Source organism: Haplochromis burtoni, unplaced genomic scaffold, assembly GCF_018398535.1.
Source record: "Haplochromis burtoni strain Fernald_Lab_line unplaced genomic scaffold, NCSU_Asbu1 Contig_351, whole genome shotgun sequence".
Classification (NCBI taxonomy): Eukaryota; Metazoa; Chordata; class Actinopteri; order Cichliformes; family Cichlidae; genus Haplochromis; species Haplochromis burtoni.
In genome coordinates, this window is record NW_024582712.1 from 439,707 (window position 1) to 445,706 (window position 6,000).

At 38.5% G+C, this 6,000-nt stretch overlaps 1 long non-coding RNA gene across 2 annotated transcripts in view; it reads right to left on the reverse strand.

Annotated features, from left to right (window-relative positions):
• Nucleotides 1-6,000, reverse strand: part of LOC106633664 — a 57,943-nt gene extending 51,943 nt beyond the window's left edge. For both annotated transcript variants that reach the window (XR_006055447.1, XR_001337029.2), the window contains exon 1: nt 5,851-6,000. This is a non-coding gene — a long non-coding RNA (uncharacterized LOC106633664). The remainder of the gene's footprint in view (nt 1-5,850) is intronic.

Sequence of the window (6,000 nt, forward strand, 5' to 3'; positions counted from 1 at the left end):
TTGATTAGCTGGTTTTACTTAAAATGTCTAATTAAGAGTGACAAGTTGGACTTTTTTTATCTTAAGCATGCTGTAAGGAGAATAAGTTACATGAACTCAGTATTGTATAACAACGCAAAGGATAAAATGTAATTAACACAGCCGAAGGCATGCACTTTATGCCCATATATTTCATGCAATTTTATGATCTATGTACTTTAGAAACAGAGCTCTCAGTTCGAGTCTCCTTCCTGTTACTTGTGCACCTTCCAATAACAGAAACGCTCATTTTATTAATATGTTAACATTAACACAAACCCGGTGATTGTTCATTTTTTGACCTAGCTAAACCTTTACATCACAAACTACAGACACGATAATCAAAGTCTAATCCAAGTCTAAGCACAAAATAAGTGAAATAATTATCACAACACTGTCTGAAGGCTCTGAGGTTAAATATTAAAAGTCCCATGAATATTTACACTTCCCATTTCAGCTTGTCAACAATAGCTTATTAAATGAAACAAGTACACACAACTATACTTCTCAGATTACCAACAAAGGCAACAGTGTTGGTTTTGCCATTTCATTATTTTACTGTCATTTAAAAAAAAAAAAAAAAAAAAAAAAAACATACAGTAGGTTAGTAGGATTTGATCTGTCAGACTCTAAACACTTTTCAAATTACAATAATTTTGTGACACTTTCAAGGTAAAATTGAGCTTTGTGTTCAAAATTAATAATTTAATTAGCATTATTTTTAAAACTTGTAACTTGTCAATCCTAAATCTTGCCCTCTTCTCTCGTCTGTCTGTCAATTAGGCCTCACAAAGTGAGTTTCATTTTGTGTTCAAATAAGACTCCCAAGTTATTTTAACTCACCAGATGTCATTTTTCTAATGACCTCTGCACAATCTAAATTCTTTTTTGCAACCAGAGAAGATGCCCTCTGCTGGCCATTAGAAAAAAAGAAATGCAGGTTCAAAGCTTTTCTGTGTTGGCTTCAATTTTCAGAGCCAAAAGCTAAGTCTATCTTTTATATACAGTCTATGGCTAACACCCAAATTTAGAGATAACTCAGTATAAATAGGTAAAACTAGCATGAATTAATAAGTTTACCTAAATTTTACGCGTTTCATTTTTTTCCCCCCTTTCTCCATTTATTTTATTAGGGCCCAGTCACACAGGTCTGGAGACCAGCTGGCACCTCCTGGTAACACATAGACCACTAAGGAAAAATGTGTATGCGAAAACTGTTTGGCGAGTAAATGCTGAATATTGCTGACAGCTGAAAAAGGTCACAAAGGTATATACAGAACTGAAAACCAATTACTTTGTTCACCAGCAGATCGGGATGGTTACTCGTATTTTTTATGAAAGACTGACTTGTCTGCAGACATTCGCCAGCTTCTCGAGCAGTAGTGATTATGTGCAAGCGTGACGCAAACTGGGAATGGAAAAACCATCACCTTAATAATAAAAGTTGCTTCTTTTGAAATGTTCTGGTTGCAGTGTTAAGAGTTATCAACCAACCACTGTTAAGTCTTCCTGAAGGGAATGGTCTCCTCTTTCTGATTTCGCTCGCATTTTTCACAGTTTTACTGCTGCTCAAGTTGGCAGGCAACTTCACATCTTTTGTGGAAGCTACAGGGAACGAGCCAGTAGCAGATTACCTCCGCAAGGATGGTGCAGTAGCCATCTTTGGCAGCAACCACTCAGGGAAAAAATATTTTCTCCAGTGGTTGACAGGGGGTCACCAACTAGTCTGTAGGCAAGTGTGACTGATGGGGCAAAACTTTGTAGGAATACATCAAAAACTGATTTACAAAATTTTTAAAAAGCATTGCATTAATGCTCCTCTGACTACAGAGTCTTATAGTGAAGTTATTAGAGCTCCAGACATTTCTGCTCATCAGGTTTCTTATCATGTTAACATTTTTCAGATGGTGGAGGTGAGGTTTATCGAACCTGACACAGTCAAGTACTGATCTCAAAGATGTGTTTGCTTTTCAAAATGACACAAGATATAAGAGGATTACAGAGCTCATGAATATGCCCCGTTTCTATCCTCTGATTTATCACTTTTTTCTCTTTATCAGAAATGCTCATCTCCATCCATAACAGCCTGCCACACCACACAAAGGCCGATGCTCTCGTGCCTGAATAGTTTAGATTCAATTTCAGTTAAGAAGAGAAGAAAAGTTAAAAGTGTATTTGATCTTGTCAACGTTTTCGCGTGTGTCTGTGTGACGACTGTACCCCCAACAATTCACAAACAGCTACCCCTCAGAGGAAACGAGCAACTGGTTGAAAATCTATTTTTATGATACACAACGTTTACTGAAACAACAGCAAGAAGACGTGATGATTGGTGAATATCACCCTTTCAAAAACATCACTGAAGAACAGAGATAGGTAACGCTATTTATAATAGGCAAGACACAATGAAAAGAACAAACCGATCATTTTCTCCATCATTTACATCTCCAGAAGGGAAGAGAAAACCATAAAGGTATTACACAGCATCTGGTTATGTATCAAACCTTCAAGGCTTTGCAGACAGCATTAATTTTAAGTTCTCATACAGAAAGCTGTCTGCATGATGAGTGACCATTTTCCCATGTCATAGACTAAATATATAGAAGAATTTTCCTTCACCGTCCTGCCTTTAAAACAGGCTGGCAGGTACAACAACCGGGGCCAGCTTGCTCTGGAGCTCGGGCTTCGTTTGCCATTGATTTATATCTTAAACAACCTCTCCCGGTGCTTCCACTGCTAAAGGTGAGATGCACAGCCAGTGTTTGTGACAGAGATGGACTAGGAGCTGTGGCAAGAGAGAGAGGGATGATGCTGTTTTAAAAAATGCATCACCATTAAATCAAAGAGTAACCTTGAATGAGTTCAGGCCGGTGCCAGCTCGGTGACACGATCTGCCCTCAGCACGCCGTGCCACGGAGCATGCCAAACAGCGGGGAGAGGAGAGAGAGAGAGAGAGAGAGGGCTGCAGCGCTCTGATACAGGTTAGGCCTGTAGTGCTGGGTAGCAGTCCGGCTGGTTGCTGACCAAGGGCATTTACACAGGCATTTTGTCCAAGTTGGAGCAACCTGTTATGGGAAAACGAATGAGTCTGAAGCATGTCCTTGCAAACTGCCTTCAAAAGGTTGACTGAAAATAAATAACATCAATTAATCGATTAAACGCCCACGCCGCTATATGAAGTAAGAACGCCCACATTCCTCAGCAGCCGATGTCCAAAAATTGACCTTTTCACTCTCGAAATATGAATTATTCCTTAGGCTTCTTACAGCCACTGAATCTTTTCTGCTAAATTTAATAATCCCCAACACAGTCAAACACACACGCATCTCACTCAGCAGCTGCACAGCATCTCCTCCTCTCCTCTAGCACACAGGCAGGTTATGATGCATGGAGGAGCCGGAAGGAAGAAAGAAGATGAGGTCCAAAATTGCTTCGCTGTCTTATGCCACTTCATGAAACACTTGCACCTTTTAATCCATCAATTTGTGTTCCCGGACACAAATTTTCATCTAACTGGTTTCACGTGCTGATTTGTGTCCACGAACAGAAACCGAATATTTTTTTAAAAGCAAGAAAAAAAGTCCTGGGTGGGTTAGCAATGGAAGAACATATTTAGCATGGTTTGAATCCAACAAATGGAAGGTTTTTACACTTCAACTGTGTTTTATTAGAAACTACTCAATGTGGTTTAAGCATTTAAAAACACTTTTAAAAAAAAAGGTTTAGGGACTAAAACCAACTTAGTTAGGTTTAGATAATGATCTTAGTTAGGGTTAAAATCATAGCCTGTATAAGACTGATGAAGTATCTCATCTTTAAAAGTAAAGCCAACACTATAGTGCCATAAATATACATTCTGTGTAATGGCCAGCAGAGGGCCATTACACAGACCCTTGTGATTTTGATTATCTAGATATTTGTGAGAAAGCAGCCCCTCATTCCCCTGATCTCGAACCTCACTAAACACTTTTCTGATAAGTTTCTGAACTCAGTCGCTAATTTCGAATCACACTGAATAAAATATGAAGTTCATTCTGTAAATTATGGTCATTCTAAGCATCAAAAAGGAGGATTATCTGGAATTTTCCAGCACTTGAAATTGACAAGCTTTTAGCCAATGAGCGTTTACAGTCAGTGGCTTGTGGTAACACCACTTAACTGTACTTCACAAACCAGTCGCCGCTGTCTCAGTGACTTTGTCCATATTTTCCATTGTCTATGGTTAAAATAAAACAGTGGCCACTTTTTTCAAGGCTTATTTTCTCGGTTGCCAGGGTGGCAAGTCTCTGCTGAAGACTGTTGATAACATACAGCTGACTGACACGAAACAACAAGACAATTCCTGTCCATGAATGTAAACAGAGATTTCTTTCCACTATTTCAAGTTGTGATGTGAGATTACACTAGATATTAATTATTATGTTGCCTTTGGTTTTCTAAAAAATATCAAAAACACAGTAAAGATGGGCGAGACTTTTAAAATCCTTCCCCAAAAAAAGGACGTGTGATAGATTTTATATTCATACATAGACTGAAATCTTGCTGAAACACGCCTGAGCTATTAAAGTGCAGGAGCTGATAAATTAAAGCATATCAGTGTCATTTTCAGCGAGATGAAAAGATGTTTCATGCACATTTGTGCAGGTTACTTCTCAAAAGAAAACCCACAAAAGCAGGATGATATCAGACAAACCTGTCAGCTTGTTATAGTCTGATTCTCACCTCTGAAACCAGGCAAACACAGGAGAGAACAGAACAGTAAACTATGTCTATATGTGTGTTGACTTAGCAGTGATAATGCTAATGAGAAAAGCTGAGATTAATTATTTGAAAGTGGCACAGAATGTTCGAGAGCCTCGCTGCATTGTACTCCAGCATGCTTTGAACTGTTATGTGATGCATTTTCTTCTACATAAATAATAAAACTGGTGCAGAAAGATTTAACAGATTCCAGTAATGAAATAAATGATGCTCAAAGTTTCCTGGGTGAGGATTTGTCTTTTGGGTTTTTTTTGCTTTCCTCTAATCCTTAAACAAAAACTACACCTGCAGTGCAGACTTAGAAACCAGCTTGCTACATGATGTTCAACTAACTATCATCACCACGTGCTGTGGGCTGGATTAGTGAAACCCAGGCTAAAGATGTTTGCACCTTTAATCGAAGAGATATCTTAATATAAGAAGTTCAACTTCAACAGGACATCTATACATGATAAAGAAATGCTGCTGTAATAAATGAAAGAAAGATCTGTTAGCTGCAGCTCATTGACTGTCCTGTAATTATAAAACACAAAGTTAATTCACAGAATTTTCTATAGCAGAACCAAAAGAGAAAAACCTCAAAACAAAACAGGAACTTTCCTGTCATTTCACTTTCTTTTTTTTTTTTATCTATTACCTAATTACTGTAGTGTTGCATGAATGGCCACATGGGAGATATTTATCATTAAAGATAAAGCGGTAAAACTTATGAAAATACAGAAAAAGGTCCAAAATTACGCCTTCCTTCACATCTGTTGGGGACAAATTGGCTTCTTTGCCAGCTGATTGTGGCCCCCGGGCATTATGTTTCACACGCCTGCTGTTGACAAAAGACTGCACGGGCACACTGACGTCACACCCTGGTTTTGGATTCTGAATTTGGAAGCCTCTGTGTTAGCATTTCATCTAACATTGGTTTTCCGGAGCCAGACTTAAGACTACCATGTGTAAATGGGTTTAGTGCTGAGTTATCAGGTGATTAACAGCTCCATCCATAGACTGTATAGGAGCAAAGCACACATATTAGCTAATTAAAGCTAACACACTAAAAAACAGTAACGTTTTACTCACCAAAACTAAAGCAAAGACCTCTTGAACCATGAGTGCTGCAGGCCGTATTATTTGTCAGGTAACTCAACGAAGAATGCTCCAAAGGCAGCGCACAGGTTTAATTCCACAAGTGTAATTAATGGAGGTAAGACCTAACACCTATGGGGTTTG